The sequence below is a fragment of the Equus caballus genome, chromosome 5 (genome assembly GCF_041296265.1).
Source record: "Equus caballus isolate H_3958 breed thoroughbred chromosome 5, TB-T2T, whole genome shotgun sequence".
Taxonomy (NCBI): Eukaryota; Metazoa; Chordata; class Mammalia; order Perissodactyla; family Equidae; genus Equus; species Equus caballus.
The window spans coordinates 3,206,197-3,228,768 of record NC_091688.1 but is presented as its reverse complement, the minus strand read 5'-3'; the positions used below and the strand labels follow the sequence as shown (position 1 = coordinate 3,228,768).

At 46.1% G+C, this 22,572-nt stretch overlaps 1 protein-coding gene across 1 annotated transcript in view; it reads left to right on the top strand.

Moving 5' to 3' along the window:
• The first annotated feature begins 21,123 nt into the window (after positions 1 to 21,123).
• FCAMR (Fc alpha and mu receptor) overlaps positions 21,124 to 22,572 on the top strand; it is a 33,031-nt gene continuing 31,582 nt past the window's right edge. Inside the window, exon 1 of the mRNA XM_014739536.3 lies at positions 21,124 to 21,519. The gene's annotated coding sequence lies outside the window, so the exon portion shown is untranslated. The remainder of the gene's footprint in view (positions 21,520 to 22,572) is intronic.

The window sequence follows — 22,572 nt, the reverse complement described above, 5'->3', positions numbered from 1 at the left end:
TCACCTATCGGACGTCTGCGCAGGCCTAGTTGATGGGCTGGTGGTCTCAACTGGCCTGAAGTGGACGTAGAGTTCTAATTCCTGAAGAGCAGCTCTCACACCCATTACCATGGTGACCCAGGCTCCAGGAAGATGTTATCTATAGCAGCCTAGTGAGAGTCAGAGAGCACATTGCCTCAGCAGCACAGTCAACGATGGGCGGGTTAATAGCTAAAAGCTATAATCAGTAATTGCAAAAAGGAAAAAAACTTTAGTTCCTAGCTACTTAGTCATCAATGGCTGACTCTCTGCCAGTTTCAGGTCCTGTCCCCATCTGCAGCTCTTCCCTGCCCACAGGCCCTGTCCCCATGCTACTCCATGCTATTCTCCGAATAAAAGAGCACTACTGCCAGACCTTGAGAGTCCAAGAAATCTTTCTTTCGACTTCTCGGCTCACAGAGCCTGCATCAATTGACAAGACAAGAAGTTTGGGCTTAGGGTAGTAAGTTAGGAAGGCAGTAACAAGGTTTGTTTATGCAGCCTTCTTGGCCTTGAATTCCGTGTCTCTGGAGCTAAGGATGTCTCTACCCTCCTGGTCTAGGGAGGATACCTTCACGGAAGAGATTTGTTTCCTGCCTTCAGGGGGCAAAGGAGGGTCAGAGTGTCCTTCTTGCACTAGCTGTTTCTCAAGTAACTTTAATTCAAAGAATCAGTGTGTCAAAGTGGTGTATTTTGGAGTGGCATATTCTGCTCCCCCTCACCAGTAACCTAGTAAGTAAAATGTTTCTCTGAGTTCTGTGAGTCAATCTAGCAAATTAACTGAACCCTCCAATTTTAAAGCTGGTGGATCGGAAGGATCTAGGCTTGTGACTGGCATCCAAAGTGGAGGGGTAGGGGGGACAGTCTTGTAGGACTGAGCCCTTAACCTGTGGGATCTGAGGTTATCTCCAGGTATAGTATCAGAATTGAGTTGAATTGTAGGACACCCAGCTGGTGTCCAAGAATTGCTTGGTGGGGTGGAGAACCTCCCCCCCCCCGACACACACATTGGAATTAGGTGCAGAAAATGGCTAAAGTCACGTGTGTGCAAGAGAGTTTTGGGAGGAATAGCTGCTGGGGACAAGGACAAGAGAGAGACACTGTGGAAAACTCTCAGTCCACTAAGAGTGAAGTAGCTCATGAACAAATAAATGAACCCCTCTTTGTGCTCCTTCAGTATGAGTGCCAGCCCCCTTCCTTTGCTCCAGCACTGCCTGTGCCCCACCTCTCTGGTACACAGGAATCAGGACTTAGCTGGCCTGGCACTTGAGCTGGGCCTTGGAAGAGAGACAAGAGACCTGGGCTCTGGGGAGGGGGAGAAGAAAGTAGAACCGGCTGCACAGGAGGTGAGATTCTTGTCATTCTCTTCCCAGGCTGAGGAGGGAAGGGAGTAGGAGGGCAGGGGAGGTCAGCTGTGAGGGAACAGGAGGGGCGTTGGAAGGTTGGGTGCTCTCCCGTCAAGAGCCAGAAGTGGGGGCCACTTTGTCCCCTTCGTGTTCCAGCAGGATTTGAAGATGGCAGGCCGCTGACTGGCCCCGTCCTGCGTGAGGAGGGGCACGGTGAGTTGCCCGAGGCAGGATGGAATTTGATGGGGAGAAGAGAATCAGGGCAGTAGACTGACTGAGCTGGGTGCCATGCATAGCCATGCGCCGAACCCAGATGCAAGATGGTGCCACCTGAGTGAGGGGTGGCCTCACCAAAGGCCAAGAGGGCCCGAGGGTCCTTGCCACCGCTCAGCATCCTGTTATGCCTAGTTCCAACCTTTGGGGCTACTCTCAGCCATTAGACAAAGCAGCCTCCAGACACTCATAGGTACAAAACCCAAGAGGAAGGAAGACCCCAGGGCTTCCTCTGCCACCCCCTCACTTGACCCCTGTACTGATCTGATGGAATGGCTACCACACTCTCATGCCTGGCCTCTGTCCTGTCCCTTCTGTCCTCCAGGCCAGGTATAGACTATTTCCATTTCCTCCCTGGTTTAGCTGATCCAAGGCTGGAATTATTTCCAAATGATTTTCTAGAAAAGTATAAGAAAGGCAAAGCCTCTAAATAAGAGAATGTAAGAGCGGTGAAATAAAAGAGTCTTCAGACCTCAGACTCCTTCCTCGAGGAGCCACAGACCGATGTGGCTGGCAGGAGGCCCTCTTGTGTGGCTTCATCACAGAAAACTGGGGGGACTGGCTTCCATTCTTTTCTGTTGTCCCAGCTCCTAGCATGCTCCCCGGCATCTGCAAGGGTTGAGTAAACATTGTTGGATGAATAAATGAACGAATTCCCAGTGTACAAGGTAAGGAGTGGTTTTACTCAAAGGCCACTTGTTCAGACAGCTGGTTGCTCCTGCCCACCCAGAGAGCTCAGCTTTGCTCCCATCCTCTCCCCAGCCTCTGCCCCCAGGGAGCAGAGAATCTCCCAAACAAACTGATCACACAGAACTGAGCTAAAGGAATGGACAAGAGTCAAGGGTGTTTAGAATGCTCCCTTAGAGTGGGTTTTGTTTTCAGTAAAGTAGGACTCTCGCCTCTCTGGGCCTGGGTGATGTCCCCTTTGACCTTCCTTGGGGCCTGTGTCTCCATGGGGCTGCACTCCTGCCTCTCCATCAGCGCTCAGTGTTTCAACCTCTCTGCGTCCTTTCTCTCTGTCTCTCCATATCATGGGCCTGATCCTGTAACTAGGGTCCCCGCCATCTGGCCTCTCTGACCCTGATCTCCAGAGTCACCCACTACACCTTCAAGCGTCCGGGGCTGAGGAGACGTGCGCAGTCAAGGACAGTGAGCTACAGGCGGGATGGCCTCGGCAGGCACATTCGTAGAGACATGGGTCCCTAAAGACCCCTAGGTGTGCTGTCTCCTCAGGCGACTGGATGGGTCCAGTGTGTGCAGACATTTGCGCTAGTTTTGTTTTGTTAGGATGGTACACACTTGAGCAACACACTGGCATTTTATTTTTCTCTGAGGCTTTGGTACAAATAAATGAAAATGCCAACCCCCGCTAAGGCATTTTCTGTGAAAAGTAAATTCTCAAGGCATTGTGCTAGCCAACGCATAGACTTCCTAACCCACACACATAAAATGCATCGTGTTTTAGGGCCCAGGCCCGTGGCCCAGTGGTTGAAGTTCTGTGTGTTCCGCTTCAGAGGCCTGGCATCACGGGTTAGGATCCTGGGTGTGGACCTACTCCACTCATCAGCCATGTTGTGCGGCATCCACACACAAAGTAAAGGAGGATCGGCACAGACGTTAGCTCAGGGCTAATCTTCCTCAAGCAAAAAAAAGAGGAAGATTGGCAATGGATGTTAGCTCAGGGCGAATCTTCCTCACGCACACACACAAAATGCATCGTGTTTTAAAGTCCACTAGCAATGAAAACTAGTCAGCATATTTTTCCCTTTTTCGTCTTTCTACAACTGAATCTGATGAGCTATACCTGTCATTTATAACACAAATATGCCACAGACGGTGAATTCAGCGGAGAAGGGGACGGGCTGAGGAAAACGTGAAAGAAGCATTACAGTGCATCTCAATATTTGGGTATAGGTAATTCACTTTTTACCAGCAGCACAGTGGATTTATCCGACTAACCCTTTCAACTACAGTAAAGAGGAAAGTAAAAGAAGTGTGCTAAGAGGATTGGAGCAAGGTGAGCTCAGCACCACGATTTAAATAGAGTCGGTGCTTAAGAAATGAGCAGTGAAGAGGCCGGCTCCGTGGCCGAGTGGTTAAGTTCGCGCGCTCTGCTGTGGCGGCCCAGGGTTCGGATTCCGGGCGCGGACATGGCACTGCTCGTCAGGCCATGTTGAGGCGGCATCCCACATCCCACAACTAGAAGGATATGCAACTAAGATATACAGCTGCGTACGGGGGGGTTTGGGGAGATAAAAGCAGACAAAAAAAATTTAAAAAATAAAATTAAAAAAAAAAACGATTGGCAACAGTTGTTAGCCCAGGTGCCAATCTTTAAGGAAAAAAAAAAAGAAATGAGCAGTGAAGTGATCAGAGGCAATTAAGTCAAAAGGAGGCATGGTTGATGACAAACACTCAGTTCAGGGCCACAGCTCGGGAGAGTGCCCCTTGGGTCCTGGGAGGAAAGGCCCCCAGGCCCCGGGTCAGCCGCCCACCAGCTCCCATCTCTGCTGACAGCCCGCATCTCTCAGCAAACAAAACAAGCCCGCAGCTGCAATCTCATTTGGGTCTCAAAACACAGAGGAGAAGGAAGTCGAGATTTTTTTATTTTATTTTACAGATGAGGAAGCTGAGGCTCAAAGAGTTTAAATGACTGACCCAAAGTCCCAAAGTGAGGCTTCCAGGACCAGAATCCTGTTACGGTGGCCGCCAGGCCAGGCTGACTCTCTGCTCTACCCACATCTGCTGAGACTTCGCTTTGAACTCAAGTCTCCGTGTGGCTCCATGCTCCACACGTCTGCCAGGACTGACATCGTGCTGCTCCTGACCTCATGGCTAACTCGCTGGCGCGCCTGCCACGATGCTTTTAGAGCTGCGCCCCTGAGACAGGCACCCTCATCTTAGCTCACGACATCTCCTCCTATACCCAAAGCCACCGCCCTACGACCTCCCTGCTGGGAGGACCTCCTAACTGGGTGCTCTGTCCGAGGCACCTCGTGATGTAGTGGAAAGGTGGCTGGACTTGGAGGTGAAACACCCAAGCACTGGTTCTGGTCCTTGTCTGGCTGAGTAACCCTGGACAAGTGATTCCACCTCTTCAAACTCCAGCTTCTTTATCTGCAAAACACAGACGAGAACACGCACAGCTCAGTGTTGTTGACAGGATTAAATGAGATATCCGTTATGAAGGGCCTCCTGGGAGCCCAGAAACACCACCTCTCCCTCCTCCATCTGTCCATCTTCCCTCTCTCCTCCCTGCCTTTTCTTCTTTCCTCTTCGCTACAGTTCATCTGTGCGACCCCCGAGACTGGTCTTCCTGGAACTCCACTCGCGTCGGCTGCTCCCTTGATCGCAAATCTCAGATGACTTCCCATTGCCAGGTCCAGCCGCCTCTCCATTGCTATGCAGGATCCTCAGCTTCTGGCAGCCCCTGTCCTCTCCATGCTTCATCTCCTGCCCCTCAGGAACACGCACGGTCTGGTTGGGATTCATGCTGACTGGTTCCTACTGCCCCTGCTTCCGCTGTCTCACACTCCTGGAAAGGCCTTTCCCGCCTCTCCCTCCCTGGAGGCGTCCTTCACTGCCCCCACCCCCCCCCGCCCCCCCGGAGCCCTCCCTTCTCTGATTTCCAATTTCAGTTAGCGTCCATATCAATTTCTTTGGCACCAAATCACAGAGGCAACTGTGTCTTCAGGTTGTTTCCTGTATCTGCAGCTTTTTCTTATCCACTTTATTGTCAGTGCCCCCAGGACAGACCAAGGTTTTTCATCTCTTTGAGTTCCCCACTGGGCCAACATGGCTGAGTGGGTCACAGGGTGACTCACGCCTCCAGCCGTGGTCCAAATCCTAGGTCTAGCACTTACTAAGCTCTGTGACCTGGGGAACCCTGTTCTTCCCGGCTGTAAAATGTATGATTTAACTTCTTCACCAGAAAGATGCTTTCTTCAATGCATTTGTCCCTTGAATAAATATTTATTGGGCACCTACTGTGTGCCAGGCCTATGCTTTTCAATGAGCTCATCTAAAACACATAATCTCAATGTGGGAACCTCAGCTCTGGGACCCCAAATCCTAGCTTAAAGTTTGTAGACACTAAATTAATTAAGATTGCATGAAGTTGCATCATGCTAGACAAATAGGGGATGCTCAGCAAGTCTTTACTGAACCAGAGCATTAGGTCTTCAATAAATTGAATGTAATTCATTCACTCATACCCAGTGCTGAAGACATGGTAGTGAGCTGAACAGACAGGTTCCCTGTCCTCATGGAGCATTCGGTCAAGCAAAGGATGAGACAGACATTAACTAAATAATGACAGTTATCGTATGGAGTATTCTGAGAGCATGCAAGGGGACCTAATGTGGGGTACAGTATCTCAGTAGACGTCTCTGAAGAAAATACTGAGCTCACATCTGAAGGATCTGAAGAATCTAAGTGGGAAGAGAGAAAGGAAAGGGTTGAGGGGTGGGGACAACGGGCATTCCAGGTGGCAGAAACAGCAGATGCAAAGGTCCTGAGGCAGGAACACACAAAGCCCTTTCCAGGAACTGGAGCTTAGCTTGGTGAGCAGTGAGGAGAGTGGGGCGAGGTGAGGCTGAAGGTGGGCTCTTCTAGAGCGCAAAGAGCCTGGCTGCCGTGCTGAGGAATTTGGACTCGATGCAAAATGGGGGACCACTGGGAGTCTTAGGCCAGGGGAGTGACATGATTAGATTTGTATTTTGAAAGCTTACTCTGGCTGCTGCATGAAGAATGGATGAAAGGGCAAGGGTGGAGTCAGGAGAGTGGAATTGAGTTAAAGAAACACTGATGAGTGGACCACTTCCGGTAAAAACCCCACAACACTGTGGGCCTGAAACCTGGCGTCAGGGGCTGGTGCTCAGAAGAGCAGAAGCAGCCTCCAGTCTGAGTGTCCTCTCCTCCCACCGCCTCTTGTCTGGTCCACATTCCTCCTTCTCAATGGAGCAGCCTGCTTTAGGGTGGGGATGGAACAGAACGACGACGAGCACCACCCCATTCTGCAGTGCTGGCTAAGCCACAAACTGGTCTGAACCTGTCGGTTCAGAGCCGGCTGCAAGGCAAAGGCCTGCCCGGCCGGCTCAGAGCGGCCTCTCTGCGTTCTTGCGCCCACACTTGGCCTTGAGAGGCCAGGGCGGAGGCTGCCCCTCCTCCACCCCTGCTCCCCAGACACCTGAGCCCGGGGCGTTGCTCCAGTCTCTCGTTTGGGGCTGAGTGGCTTCTGGAGGTGGGATTACTGGGCAGGCTCTGGGTTAGAGATGTGGAGATAAGAGCCAGTTTCTAGTCTGCAGAGCTGCGCCCACTACCACCCGGCAGTGGAAACTTTGTGCACGTCAGCGCTCGCCTACCTGTGTCCTCTTCTGCTGGGAGACACTGGGGTGACCATTGACTGGGGTCGGGGCACTTTGGTTTTAGACCTCTGCTCTGTCACCAACATAGTTAAGTGACAACTTCTCTGGGCTTCAGTTTCTTCAACTGTAAAATGAGGGGTGATCACTCGTGTTGTGTATACCTCACAGGGGAGAGAGAAGACCAACGTGAAAGTACTTAGAAAAGTTAAAAATACAATACCAATGTAAAAAGTATTAGTAAGTGTTACCAATGATAACGACAGTAATAACCTACGTCCATGGGGACTCGTCTGTGGCTCTCAAAGCACTGAGAAGCCTCTCACTAGGGGTCTGAGAGTAGTGTGCCAGCGACAGGGCTGATGTCAACGCCCCCCAGCTTCCTGGCCCTAACCCGGTGCAGTCAAGGCTGGAAGAGGCTCAGCCCTCTCACGGCAAGGCTGTGCCGTCAGGGCTGGACCGCCCTCTCTCACCTGAGACACGCTTATCCTGAACTGCATCTGACTAAAGCAAGTACCTCCCCAGGATGGGGATGGAGACAGCTATCAGCTCAGTAATGGCCGTTGCAAGTGCCCCGGGAAGGATGGAAACTGATGCCTAAAACTGAGCCAATCCCTGGAAGGGTTCAGTGCCCTGACACCAGGCCAGTCTAAGGAGAGTAGTAAGGCCCACCAGAGAGCACTACCTGTGCCTTCCAAGTCCCAAACTCGCTCCCCCAGGACGCCCTTGTCTCCCAAGATTTTCATGAGGTTTTCCATGTCTGACCCCTCCCAGGGCTCTGGTGCTGTAAGAAAGCTCATGAGTTTAAGCCAAAGGAATGAATCTCTAAGAACACCCATACCTACAATAAAGCCTAATCAGTCAAGATGAGCAGGCACAGACCTGTCGTCTGACAAAACCGCATGCATGGCCTGAGCGCAGTGAGGGAGGTTGCTCCAGAGGAGCTGTAGAACAAGGCTCCACAGGAGAGAAGAGGGAAGGCAGCTTTTGTAAGGTTTGGGTTCCTGCTGAAGAATTTTGAGGAGAGTCTCAGGGAAGTGGGGTTGAGTTCTGAACCAATTACTGTTTCTGAGGCAGGATTAGGATACGTGGAAATTAACTAGGGAGTGGATGCTGTTGTGAGCCGAGGGCCATTTAGCAATTGGGTACTCCAGGAATAGACGGGAAGAGCAAAGCAAGTCTGGGAGCATCAGTGGTCAGAAAGCAGTGGTCAAAGAGGGCGGCTTATTCTTTTTTTATTTTGCTGAGGAAGATTTGCCCTGAGCTGATATCTGTGCCAAACTTCCTCTCTTTTGTATGTGGGTCGCCACCACAGCACGGGCGCAGACGAGTGGTAAAGGTTGGTGGCCGGGCTCCAAACCCGGGCCACTGAAGTGCAGTGTGCCAAACTTAACCACTGGGCCACTGGGCCAGCCCCCAGAAGGGAGTCTCATTCTTGATGACGTTTTGTATCTGCTGTGTGACTTTGAGAGAAACGATGTTTCCTGTTAATATTGTGGAGATTTTATCTGTGTCTGTCCTCCCAACCTGAGTAAGGGCAGGGCTGGTTTTTTATTTTTCGTTCTGAGCTGATTTTCACGCTCTCAGTTAGGTATAGGGTTTTTACTCTTTCACCTGCCACCACTGCTTATAGGACCTCTGCAATGCAGCCAGCCGTGTGTCACATGAGCATCAGGGCCACAGCTCCTGGAGTCAGACTGCCTGCAGTCAGATCCTGGTCCCACCACTTGCTTATCTCTGAGAACTTGGGCGAGTTATTTACCATCTGTCTCTCAGTTTCCTTGTCTGTAAAGGAGGAAAAAAAGAGCATTTGCCTCAGAGGGTTGTTGTGAAGATCAACAAAATAACACACATGAAGTTCTTGCACCAATGCCTGGCCCTTAGTTAGTGTTCAATAAATATTCATTCTTTTTCTTCTATAATAATTATTATTATTTTTTAAAGATTAGCACCTGAGCTAACAACTGTTATCAATCTTCTCTCTTTTTTAAATTGTTCTTCTTCTCCCCAAAGCCCCCCGGGACAAGGTTGTCTATTTTTAGTTGTGGGTCTTGCTAGTTGTGGCATGTGGGACGCACCTCGGCATGGCCTGATGAGTGGTGCCATGTCTGCACCCAGGACCTGAACCGGTGCAAGCCTGGGCCACTGAGGCAGAGTGCGTGAACGTAACCACTCGGCCATGTGGCCGGCCGTCTTCCATTATTATTCTGAAGGTAACCTAACTTCTGATTGAAGATGACGGATTTCCTGCACTTGTTTTCTCCTCTCCTTTCAAAGACCCCTCTAAATAATAGTAAAGAATTAAGATGTAAAAATCTGAGCGACGAAAAGACCAGTAGAGAGGTTATCAGCAGATGGGAGAAGTCAACAGGTACTTGGAAGAAATGAAGCAGAGAGAGGAGTGAGGACTGATGAAGCGGAGAACAGGAAGCCAGAGCCTGGAGGTGACGTGCCTGAGGGGATAGGAACGGAGGAGGGCTGCTGGGTTCTGCAGAACCCAGTGGACGTGAGCCAGGAAGCGCCACGTGGAGTGAAGCCAGGAGAGGGACCCAGGCTCGAAGTGGGGAAGGGCTGCTGAGACCCGAAACATGGGGCAGTCAACGCCACCCAAAGCAGGTGCTCACAGGAGCTGGCGCCAACCTCCCCAGGACAGTGAAACAACCCAGACCAGACACAAACAAGACCCCAAACAGCAAACAAGGAAGGGCTTTTTCCCTTGAGAAACTGAATGGTCCCAGAGAAAAGATACTCCTCAAATGGCATTTAGATGTCCGCAGCGTAATTCCCGGCTCCCCACCCACCAGGGGAAGTAAAGCATGTCCGCGTACGTGGACCCCCAGTCTGATGTTTTAAACTAAGAATAGGCAATCAAAGATCACCAGATATCTTAGAAGAACCTTCACCATGAGTGGGGGTGGGGAGGGGGATTATAAACAAAAGGATAATTCAGAGAAAAGAAGGGAATTGTTTAAATATTCAAATTAATATCCTCAGAAATATTTATTACATCCATAAAAAGACTACAGGACACAAACTAAATGTCAGGTGTAAAGACAGAAAAAGGGATTTAATTTTTAGAAATTAGAAAATATGCACAAAAGTGAGTACGTATATATCTAGATAGATAGATAGAAACTTGCTGCACAGATAGAAAGAGAGAGAGTTGAAACTCACTTTAAAGGATCACATGCGCTGTTAATACCATGGGGCTGGCCTGGTGGCACAGTGGTTAAGTTTGCATGTTCTGCATCAGCAGCCCAGGGTTCACCAGTTCGGATCCCGGGTGTGGACCTACTCACGTTTATCAAGCCACGCTGTGGCAGGCCTCCCACATATAAAGTAGAGGAAGGTGGGCATGGATGTTAGCTCAGGGCCAGTCTTCCTCAGCAAAAAGAGGAAGATTGGCAGCAGATGTTAGCTCAGGGCTGATCTTCCTCAAAAAAATTCTTTTTACCATATTCACAAAGTTGTGTAACCATGACCACTATTTAACTCCAGAACACTTTCATCACCCCAAAAAGAAACCCTACACTCGTTAGCAGTCACTCTCCATTCCCCCCTCCCTCCAGCCCTGGAAACGACTAATCTACTTTCTGTATCTCTGGACTTGCCAATCCTGAACATTCCATATAAAGGGAAGCATACAGTATGCGTCTCTTGTGACTGGCTTCTTTCACTTAGATGACGTCTTCACGGTTCCTCCACGTCGTATCGCATGTCAGTACTTCGTCCCTTTCACAGCTGAGTAACACTGCGTTATGCGGGTGGATGCATTGCGTTCTTGTTTATGCATTCCTCAGCTGATGGAAAATTTGAGTTGTTTCCTCCTTTGAACTATTATGAATGATTCTGCTGTGAACATTCATGTATAGTTGCGGGTTTTTTTTTTTTTTTTTTTACATGGATCTATGTTTTGATTCTCTTGGAGAATTTAGGAGTGGAATTGCTGGGTCATATGGTCACTCTATGTTTAAATTTTTGAGGAACTGCCACACTGTTTTCCAAAGTGGCTGCACTATTTTACATTCCCAGCAGCATGTATGATGGTCCGGATGACATCTTCAGATCCATTCATGTCGATGCTTGTGACTATAGTTCACCTGTTGTATGCACATACCACACTTGGTGCATTCTACAGCTGAGGGTCATTTGGACCTTTTCCGGTTTTTTGCTGTTATACATAACGCTTTTGTGAGTGTTCTCCTACAGCTCGTCCAGCGTGCACATCCAAGAGCTTCTTCAGAGGATACGCCCAGAAGCGGGCTAGCTGGATCATGAGGCACACACATCTTCGACTTTATGAGCTAATTCCAAATTGTTTTCCAAAAACTCATTCTAATAAGCACTTCCATCCTCAGCGTTTAAGACTTGCTGTTTCTCTACATTATCTCCAACTCTTGATGTTATCAGATTTTTTAAATCTTGGCTAACCCGATGTGTTTGCGACGTTCTCTCATTGTGGTTTTTTAATTGGCATGTCTCTCATTACTCATCTTATTGAGCATTTTTTCATATGTTCCTGGGGAATTTTAGGTTTATTCTCCAGTGAAAAGTGAGATGTCTTTTGTCAATCTTCCTCTTGGTTTATTTTTATTTTTCTTATGATTTGTGGGTGTTTTTCCTATATTCTGGATACAAATTCCTTTCTCATTTACATATGTTGCAAATATATTCTCTGTGTCTTTTCTTCTTTTTCTCTTTATGATGTACTTTGATAAACAGTTTCAAAGTATTCAATATATTGAAATATATACAACATCTTAATTATTCAAGTGTATCTATCTTTTCCTTTAGTTTGTGATTTGTGTCTTGTTACCAAAAAAACCCCCTTACTTTCCTTGAAGTCAAGAAATTCTTCTCCTACATTTCTTCTAAATGTTTAAATTTTTTGCCTTTTATATTTAAGTTCTTAATCCATCTGGAATTTATTTTTGTATATGCTGTAATTAGGGACTTGACTTTTTCCCCATCTGGGTAAATTATCAGCAGTACGACCCTTCTCATATATCAAGTTTTCGTCTTTGCATGAGACTGTTTCTGAATTCTCTTATTCTGTCCCCTGATCTGTTTGTCTCTTCTTTCCGGATACGACACCGTTTTAATTACTCTAGTTTTATAATAAATCGTGGTATCAGAGAGAACACGCTGTCCCACCCCCGTCACCAATCTTGTGCTTATTCAGGAGGGTTTTGATCTTCTTGGCCCTTTGCTCCTCCAAACAGACTTGAGAGAAGCTTGTCACGTGCCATGGAAAACCATGTTAAGCTTTTGATTAGAATTTCCTTAATTCTATAAATCAAGATGGAGAAAATGTACATATTTACAAAATTGATCTTCCTTTCCCACAAATATGTCTTCTATTTATTTAGAGCTTCTCTAATATCTTTCAAAAAGTCATATTATTTTCTATACGAAGGACCTGCACATCTTTGGAGTTATTCCTCGATGTTTTTTCTTTTTTGCTACTTTTATCATTAGAAATTTGAAATTATATTTTTCTGTTTATTACTGGTATAAAAAATGAAATTAACTTTTGTATATTGATTTTCTACTTGGCAACTTTGCTAAACTGTCTTGATAATTCTAGCAATAAAGATTATTTGGAGTCTCCCATGTGGGTATTCATATCATTGGCAAATAATGAGAGTTTTATTTCATCCTTCTACCTTTCCTCTTCTTTTTCTTGCCTTGTTGAGCTGGCTAAAATCTTCATTGCAATCTTTATTTTGTTCCTGAATTTAAAAGCAATGCTTTTAATGTTTCACCAATGATTTACAATGTTAATGCTGTAGTTTTTTTAAGCAGATTTCCTTAACCAGATAAAGGAAATCACCTTCTGTTTCTAGTTTACTAAGAGATTGGTTTTAATTTTTTAAACAATGACTAAATGTCGAATGTCATCTAATACTTCTTCTAGACTCGACCTATTGAGATGAATATCTCTTCAAATCTCTAACAGGATAAATCATATTAACGTATTTTCCAATATAACTTCTTGCAATAGACTCATATTATTTTTTTTAAAGAAAAACACAGCCAGATTCTGTTTAGAATATTTAACTTAGGGCTTTTTAAAATCCAAATTAATGAATTGGACTGATCTCTAGTCTTTTTTTCATGCTGTCTTTGTACAGTTTGGGGATCCAGCTTCCACTAGTCTCACAGAATAAGTTTGGGAGCATTGCCTCTCCTCCTCCCTCCTGTAAGAGTTGGAGTAAGTTTGGGTCATCTGCGTCTGTCTCCTGAACACGTAAGAGAGCTCACCGTTACAATTGTTGGGGCCCAGAGCTTCCTTCATGATTCTATTTCTTTAACGGTTATAAAGCCATTCCAATTCTCCATTTCATGCAGAGGCAATTGTTACCAGTTATATTTTTCCAGGAGTTTGTCCACTTCCCCTGAGAATGCGAGTGTATTGCTGTATGGTCATCCGTTACATGCCTGTTATCTTTAATCTCGCGGTGCCCTTTCTTCATGCCTGACATCGCTGTGAGCGCCTCGGCTCACCTCGCTGGGATCCCCTTCCTGAGCTTCGTTGATCACTGTGACTGCGGTGACTATTTTCTATTTCTTTTCTGTTTCTTAAGCATTGCCCTTGTCTTACATTTTCACTCTTCAACTTCACTTGGGTTTCTTCTCTGCCTCCTTTTCTAATGTCTTGTTTGGATGTGTAATCCAACTTCATCATTAGTGTCGAGCCTTTTCTCTCCTTCTAATACAAGCAATTTAAGGTTATTAATTTCCCTCACATTTCTACTTCAGTTTTGAAGGTTAGTATTTTTTATTATTTAGATTTAAATGTTTTTCTGATTCATATTATTATTTCCATTTTAACCCTTCAGATATCCAGAGATCTGTTTCGGAACTGCCAAATAAATGGCTTTTTAAAAGTAGATGTGTCTCTGTTATTGAATTTTAACATAATTGTTTTGTGATCAGATAATTAACTCTTTGAAATTTGTTCAAAGTTGATTTGTGATTTATGATGGTAGTCAATTCTTGAACTTTTGTATATAGTTTTTAAAAGTGTGTTTTCTTTAGTTATTAAGTATAGTATTTAATATATGTTCATTAGATCAGCTTTGTTAATTGTTTTATTCATAACGATATTTTTAGAAATGCAAAGATGGGAGAAATTTACCTACCAAACCTCCTTTGTTAGTAAATGATTAACAACATGCTTCAGCAAATACAGAGTCAGCTAAGCCAGAGGAAGGCCTGGGGCCCAGGAAACAGTGGCTGTTGCTCAAGGAAAGCAGTGACTCCCAGGATGACAGCTGCGTGCCAGGTCTCAGGAGCAAGCAGTACCCACTGTGGGGCGGGACGTTGAGAGCTCCAGGAGGAAGGTATTCCGAAAAAAGCACGATTCAAGAGATCTTATACCACCCTTAGACTGGGGAAATTTGACCCAGGACAAACTTCTGGCCACTGATATGCCACAGCTAGGGTCCATTAGAGAGTGTATGGGAGTTTATCAGGGTATCCAGAGCACACGACCGTGGCGGCTAGGGCTCGCCTCCGTGGAGTGGAAAAGGTGGAGAACGTGTCAACTGGGGGAAGCCAATGACGCTCATTGGTCTGTAACTGGGGCAGAGGCCAAGCAGACAAATGCTGATCTCTCCAACCTCATCGAGGCTGGTCTCTAAATCTCTGAAGTGAATGCACTTGGGGTGCACAGGACGTTTCACTGGGGTGATGGGAGAAACTGTTCAAACTTCTGTTTATCTCATTCTCTTTATTTCTTTTGCGTGTGTATATCTTCTAACGTAGATAATGCATTAACAAAGTGAGAAATGCATATGTGTGTGTGCATATATGTTTACACACATACACACAAACACACACACAGAGTGCGTGCAGAGTCAGATATTTTTAGCTGATATGGTGTGTAATTATAAATACTTGGTGACCCCTGATTAACAACAGCTGCATAGGAGAGCAGCACTTAGATACCGCCCAAAGTCACATAGAATCATCACGCTAGCAACTGTGTGGCACAGTGATGTGTGCTGGGTTCTAGGCAGGATGCTTCTAATTGATTCCTTCAGTTAATCCTCAAAACAACCTTTCAAGATGAATACTATTTTTCTCCTTATACAGGTGAGAAAACCAAGGCTGAGAAGGTAAGCAACTTGCTTCAAGTCACATAAGAAGTCGCAAGAGCAGAATTCCAACCTAATAGTTAGTCTCTAGAACACGTGCTCTTTTTCGTTAGCTCCAGTAGCTTCCCTCAGCCAAAGGTCCGCTTTACAAATTCATCGTTGCTGCTTGTTATGGGTTGAATTGTGTCCCCCCAAAATTACGTTGGAGTCCTAATGCACGATACCACAGAATGTGACCTTATTCGGAAACAGGGTCCTTGCAGATGAGGTCCTAGTGGAATAGAGGAGATCCCTAATCTAATATGACTGGTGTCCTTATAAGAAACTCCACACGAAGAGACAGACATGCTCCGGGGAGAATGCCATGTCAAGATCGGAGCTACGCTGCCAAAGCCAAGAAGCTACCAGAAACTAGGAGAAAGGCCTGGAACAGATACTTCCCTCATCTTCAAGGGAAATAAGGCCCAGACAACACGTTGATTTTGAACTTCTAGCCACCGGAACTGTGAGACATTCAATTCCACTTGTTTAAGCCACCCAGTGACAAGAGCACTAGGAGCAGGTTTTGTTCTAATGAGGGGACTCTGGGGTGGGGGTGGGGGCTCCGGGATGTGGGCTGGTCACCAGAAAGACCAAGCCCTGATTAGAAGCTTGGAATTTTCAGCCCCAGAGCCCCTTCTCCAGAGAAGAGAGAGGGGCTGGAAATGGAGTTAATAAGTGATCATGCCCACACGAGGAAGACCCCATAAAGCCCCAATAGTACGGGGTTCAGAGAGCTTCCAGGCTGATGACCACGCGGACGTGCTGGGAAAGTGGCGCACCCAGAGGCTGGAGGCTCGGTGCCCCTTCCTACACACCGTGCCCGACGCATCTCTTCCATCTGAATGGTCACCTGTATCCTTTATCATATCCTTCTCTAATAAACTGATAAACAGCAAGTAAACTGTTTACTTGCGTTCTGTGAACTGCTCTAGAAAATTAATTGAACTGGAGGAGGGGGTCGTGGGAACCTCTTATTTATAGCCCATCGGTCAAAAGCACAGGTGACAACCCAGACTTAATGATCGGCATGATCGTAAGGGACTGAGCTGAAGGGAGGGGCACGGTCTTGAGGGACCGAGGCTTTAACCTGTGGGATTTGACGCTGTCTCCAGGTACAGAATCAGAATTGAGTTAAAAGTAGGACGCCCAGCTGGTGTGATAGAACTGCTTGCTGAGGGAAACCAGAAGTGTCAGAAGTGAAGTGTCCTGTGTAAAGATGAAGGAGACACTTAGGCGGAGTGTAGGTTTTTCTAATACAACATGGCATTTAACTTCTCATCAGTGTGTTTCTAAATGCAGGTGACTGATTAGAGGGTGATTCTCTAGTCTTCTTTCAAAACACCCCAAGAGTGTTACTGCTGCTTCTCAAAAACCCACAAAACAAAGACTGTTCTTACTGAGATTAAATAAATTATTGGAAGTGAATTCTTCTATTCACCAAATTATAAAACAACCCAAAACTATAAAATGTGGCAGCTGAGAACCATTCCTCCAGAATCTGACAGCCAGGGACCACGCCTCCTCTAGTGTTCCGGGAAATCTCACGCTCCTGGGGCCACGCAGCAAACCCCCAGCTGACACTGTGCCAGCCCAGAGAGGGGCACAGCACAGCAGGATAACAATCAAACGGTACCCATCTAGAAAAATCCCAAGTTCTGCTTAAACAAGGTGGAGTAGATACAATATTTTATCTCCACTTCATCCCCAAATCCCATTAAAATGACAGTCAAAGAATAAATACCATAAAAATCCACAAAGACAAAGGAAAAAGAAAACGAGATGACAGTGGAAGATGAAAAGCATGTAGGAGAAGGGAACTGAGCCGGGAGGGTCGAGAGAATGGAAGCCAGGCCTGTGGGGGTGAGGATGGGCGATCAGCCGAAAGTAAGAGAATTCGTACCAGATAAACTCTAAACTCAGAAACATGAGGCACATGAGCTGAGAACCAGCGGATTAGCTGGTCCTCTACATGGAGATGTGAACCCTCCAGCCTTTCTCCATTTGGTTTCAAAAATGCAAGCAGACACGTGTCCCTGCCCCATGCCTTCAGGCAGGGCGCTGGAAGATGCTCCAGGAAAGCCAATCAGCACAAGGGTAAACGGCCACTGCTACTAAATTTGGGAGTTTCTGCCAATGAAGTGGCTGGGTCCCTGCCTGAAAAAACACAACAGAAAACCTACAGTGATGCCTGTCAAGGTGATCGATGAGCTCCAAAAATCAATCCAAAAAATTAAATCCATGTTTAGGTGCCTCAGTCTTAGGTGTGAACACACATACGGGGACCACTAGACATTTGAGGAAAGCCTCTAAAATCAGAGCCAGAGACCAAAATAAACAAACAGGAAAAAGGAGCTTGGGGAAACAGACACAATGCAGAGATTTAAAAAAACTGTACAAACAATTCTTCGGAAAAAATGATAATCAATATCCTTGGAAACATAAGGAGATATTGCAACCATGAATCAAGAAGATGACGTTACAGAGCCAGCCCTTCTGGCCCAGTGGTTAAAGTTGGGCGTGCTCTGCTTCAGCAGCCGGGGTTCGGTTCGCGGTCGTGGGACCACACTCCTTGTGTGTCAGTGGCCATGCTGTGGCAGCAGCTCACATAGCAGAACTAGAAGGACTTACAACTAAAACATACAACTATGTACTGGGGCTTTCGGGAGGAAAAAAAAAAGAGAGGAAGATTGGCAACAGATGTTAGCTCAGAGCGAATCTTTCCCAGAAAAAAAAAGAGAAAAGAAAATGATGTTATATATTTTAAAAAAAGCATTTTGAAAACAAGAGAGTTCTTGTAAAATACTATACAATAGCAGAAGTTTATAAATATTATATATATATATAAAGTTATGGAAAATTCCCCGTCTTTGGCTCTGACACTCCTGCATCCCTCTTCCATCTTACGAGGACCCTTGTCATTACATTGGGACCACCAGATAATCCAGAATAATTTCCCCAGGCCGAGATCCTTCATTTAGTCATATCTGCAAAGGCCCTTTTGCTGGGTAAGGTGACATATTCACAGGCTCCGAGGACTAGGATGTTAGGATACGGACATCTTTGGGGGGACTGTTATTCTGCCTATTACAGGGTAGGATTTCAAATGGCTACAGTCCATTTCTCGTTCCTGAATGGGCCACCTCTACCTCTGGTCCACAGGAAATTCGCATTCTTTGCTTGGGTAGAATCTGAGCAACTCTCCTTGGCTCGCTCCACTACCAAAGCAGCTGGCCAACCGCCTCACCTCTCCCCTGGATTCCATGGGCAGAGTCAGCCTTTGCCCTAACTGCAGGGAACATACGCCCTCCCCGTGGTCAACGGAAGCCCATGTCATGAGACTTGAGGCCCGGGCGGCAGCAGCACGCTCCCCGACTGGGCTGGGGAGGTCAGGCTCAGCACAGCCCCTGCACAGGAATCTGCTCCACCAACTCCCACCTCCACTCTCAACCCCTCATCCTCGGGCTCGGGGAGTGGCCTCACTGGTTCTTTTCGTGGAATTTTCTGCAGGTCCGTCTCTCATCTCACTGTGGATCTTGGTGGTTCAACTGAATGTCTAACTTAATCTGCTGTCAAAAAACAATAAGGAGAAAACTGGGCAGAGGATGCAAAAAGGCGATTCACAGAAGAATAAATACAAATGTTTACTACTAATTTAAAATTCATTCTTGGAGCGGCCCACTGGTGCAGCAGTTAAGTTCACATGCTCTGCTTTGGTGACCTGGGGTTCGCCAGTTCGGATCCCGGGTGCGGACCTACGCACTGCTTGTCAAGCCATGCTGTGGCAGGCGTCCCACATGTAAAATAAAGGAAGATGGGCATGGATGTTAGCTCAGGGACAATCTTCCTCAGCAAAAAAAGAGGATGGTTGGCGGCAGATGTTAGCTCAGAGCTGAGCTCCCTCAAAAAAATAAAATAAAATTCATTCTCCAAGCAATGAGATACATTCAAATTATAATAAGATGCCACCTTCACTGATGAGAAGGACACCATCCCACAGTTTGGTAGTGGCCTGTGAGGGACTGCATGGGCCTCTTACACACTGCTGAGGGGAATGTAAATATTTTGGAAGGCAATTTTTCAATATGCATCCAAGTCTTTAAAATATACATTTGATTAAATCATTGAAAGGTGTACAAAGATGAACGAACAAGGATATTTGCTGAGTTGTTGTTTATATTAACAGAAGTGGTGGATTATTAATCAATAAAGGATTGGTTAAAGTAACATATAGTCTCCATATACGAGGTCATGCTTTGTAACCATCTGAAGCGACGTCATAAAAGATTAACATGAGTAAAGAAGTGTGGATATATTGGCAAATGAAAAAATATGACTTGAAAAACAGTATTTGCAGAATAGTTTAATTATGTGGGAAAATACATACGGGAGAGAAACATTCCGATGTTAAAATTGGGTATCTTTATGTGGTGGGGTTATGGGTAAATTTTAATTTTCTTCCTTGGCTTTTCTGTATTTTTTAATATAAAACTCTGAAACTGTATTATAACTTTCTTAGTAACACCCATTTCTAACATGGTGAAGTTGTTCCTCTCTGCTCAGCACGGCTGTCTCTGGCCGGGCGCTGATGGAAGGGAGCCGGGGGTATTCCTGGGAGCAGGAATGTGGACGATGGCCGGAGCAGCTCGTCATCAGGATGAGTCAGGGTGCGAGCAGACAGGCTTCTAAGTCAGTGCTCCAGCAATAGAAGGGCGCCGGCCCCTCCGGAGACCCAGTCTGCAAGCTTGGGTTCTGTGCCCACAAAGGAGGAGGAGGAGGATTCTGTGTGTTTCAAAGGGCTGGTTAAAGCGAGAAAAAATTGTGAAACAATTACAAAGGCATGCAGTGATAAATTCAAAATAATATAGAGTTATCTTGATATACTGGCTGGATTATGTAAGTGGTAGGGATGGTGCAGAATAAACAATGCAAGTTCTGAGAATTTGTTGAGAAAAGGTAGGGGAAGTACACTGATGAATAGATTGGTTCTAGCCAAAAAAACTCCTTAAGGAGTATCTCATGCCTATTATGCATATTAGGGTCCCATTAGGAGTTTGTGGACGACTGACAAGGAAGGAAGGGAGGAAGGTAGGGAGGGAGGAAGGAATAGGGGGAGGAAGGGAGCCAAGAAGGAAGGAGGGAAGGAAGAAAGGGAAGGGAAGGAGGGAGGGAGCAAAAAAAGGAGACGTTTCAGGTGGGAGGCGAGCCTAAGCCGGCGATTCTCAAAGGGCAGCCCCTAGACCAGCAACATCAACATCACCTGGAAACTGGTTAGAAACGCAAATCCTCAGCCCCACCCAGTGGACCGAATGGGAAACTCTGAGGCAGAGCCCAGCAATCTGTGCTTTAACAAGCCTTCCAGGGGATTCTGACGTAGCTAAAGTTTGAGAAGCACTGGGCTAAGCAGAGGCCCAGGCAGGCTGCGGCGAGGAGGCTGGCCGTACTGGAGGGGACATGCAGAATCGGGGCGGGGGCCAGGTGGGAACAGAGGAAGTGGGAAGCTTCTGCATTACTGGAGCTACAATGATTTTTTCACAAACAACAAGGCTGGTATTTACACATAACTAAGATGAAGGAAATGTGTTAAAGAAAACAAATCACCCACACTCTCTCCTCACCGAGACCTCAACCAGCTTGGTGTGCCCCGGTTCCATAGAGTGTCTGTACATGTGCATAGACAGCGTTCACATAGTTATAATGGGGTCGTGCACGTGATTTGGGGGTTTTGCTTGTTTTAGCATTTTGTGGGCTTTTTGGTACATTAGTCAATGAGTTTAAATTTTTATTGTGGTTTGTACTGTTGTATTTTATATCTTAGCTTTTCCTATTCTGTCTCTGGTGGGTTGTGACATCAGAACCAAACTATAAAGTAATCAAATAATGGGCTTAAAATTTCAAAAGCTGAAAAAGAATTTTCAAAAGTTGAGGTCTGGCCCAAAGACAAAAGCACTCGGAAGTAAATAAACAGCCAGAACCAGTTTTTCTCACCCCAGAAACTTGCTCATGGTGCTGGGCTGGAGTAGGGCTGCAGAGAATCAGAAGGAAGGTGTGTGGCTTGGGCCCATCCCCCACCTCACTGGCTCCCACACGACCTCATGGGTGAGACTCTGAAAAGAGCCTGGAGAAGTGGCAAGTGTGGCAGAGTTCCTTCCAATTAGCACGGTGTGGGAGCAGCGACGGCTACGTGACCCAGCTAGACCTGAGGACTCACACGACCTCTCGGATTCCCTCTGGCCTGGGGTCGTTTGGGTGTGGCTAAAAAGGCTGGACTGAGAAATTTCTGCTTTAGGGAATAGAGGCCACCCTAGGTCCTGGATGGATCAATGATCAAAGGAGAAAGAAGTCAGTGGACATCCTGGTGGACACCAGCAAGAGCAGGTAAGGACAAATTACTGCACACAGCTCCAGGGGAAAGTGAGCAGCTGGGGATGGGGCTGAGGAGGGTGGGCTGAAGGACCGGCCTGCAGGAGAATCCCCAGGACCAGCCCCGGAGCACGCCAGGGGTGCGACACTTAGCATAATGGGGGCTTGGAAGGGAAAGTAAGGCTTACTATAGAAAACTAAAGAAAGTTACATTTTTGGCACAACTGAGTCTATAGTCCAGGATTCATACGTGCTACAGTCATGTAAGATTTTTTTCATGTCTTGTAACACTTAATAGTTATTTTAATCAACTGTATCCCCATCAAATGACTGTACTATATTTTATTTAATCATTCCCCTATTGTTGAAAATTGATTGTTTCCATTTTTTAATAGAATAAAAATACAACGAAAATAGTTATTCTGCAACATTTGTTTGCCACCTACAATATTCATACTCTAGACGAAGCATCCGGAATTCAGAGGTGAAAAGAACACAATCCCCGTCGTCCGGTGGGAGAGTCAGAGGTGTCGAATGTTCGCCACAGGGCAATAAACAGGGTTATAAAAAGCATGTAGAACTTGAGTCTTCTTTTAAATTACTTCCTCGGGATAAATTCCAAATAGTGAGATTCCTGGGTTATATTGACAGATTGCTTTCTAAAAGGTGTCATTTTGTACTACAATGAAGCAGTGCCGGTTTCTGTTGTGTAACATGTGTAGTAGCCCTTGATTCTAATATGTGCTGGGAAGATTTTCCAGGTCTTTTGTTTTCCTTTTTATTTATTTATATTCTTGTTGGGGGAGGCAGATCTTTAAAAGTATTTGAATTTCTCTTTTCCTAGTTTATTTCTTCCATGATTTTAAAGCTTAGAAAATTACCCCTTTAAGGATATGATACTCATTTCTATTTTCTGCTAGTTTCAATTAATTAATCCACCTAAGTTTATTTTAGCAATTAATCGGAGCAATCTATTTTCTAAATTGCTAGCTAAGACTATTCTTTCTTTACTTGTTATCTGGTGACACTCAGCAAGTGTGAAATTCTCACTGCAGGAGGACAGCATTG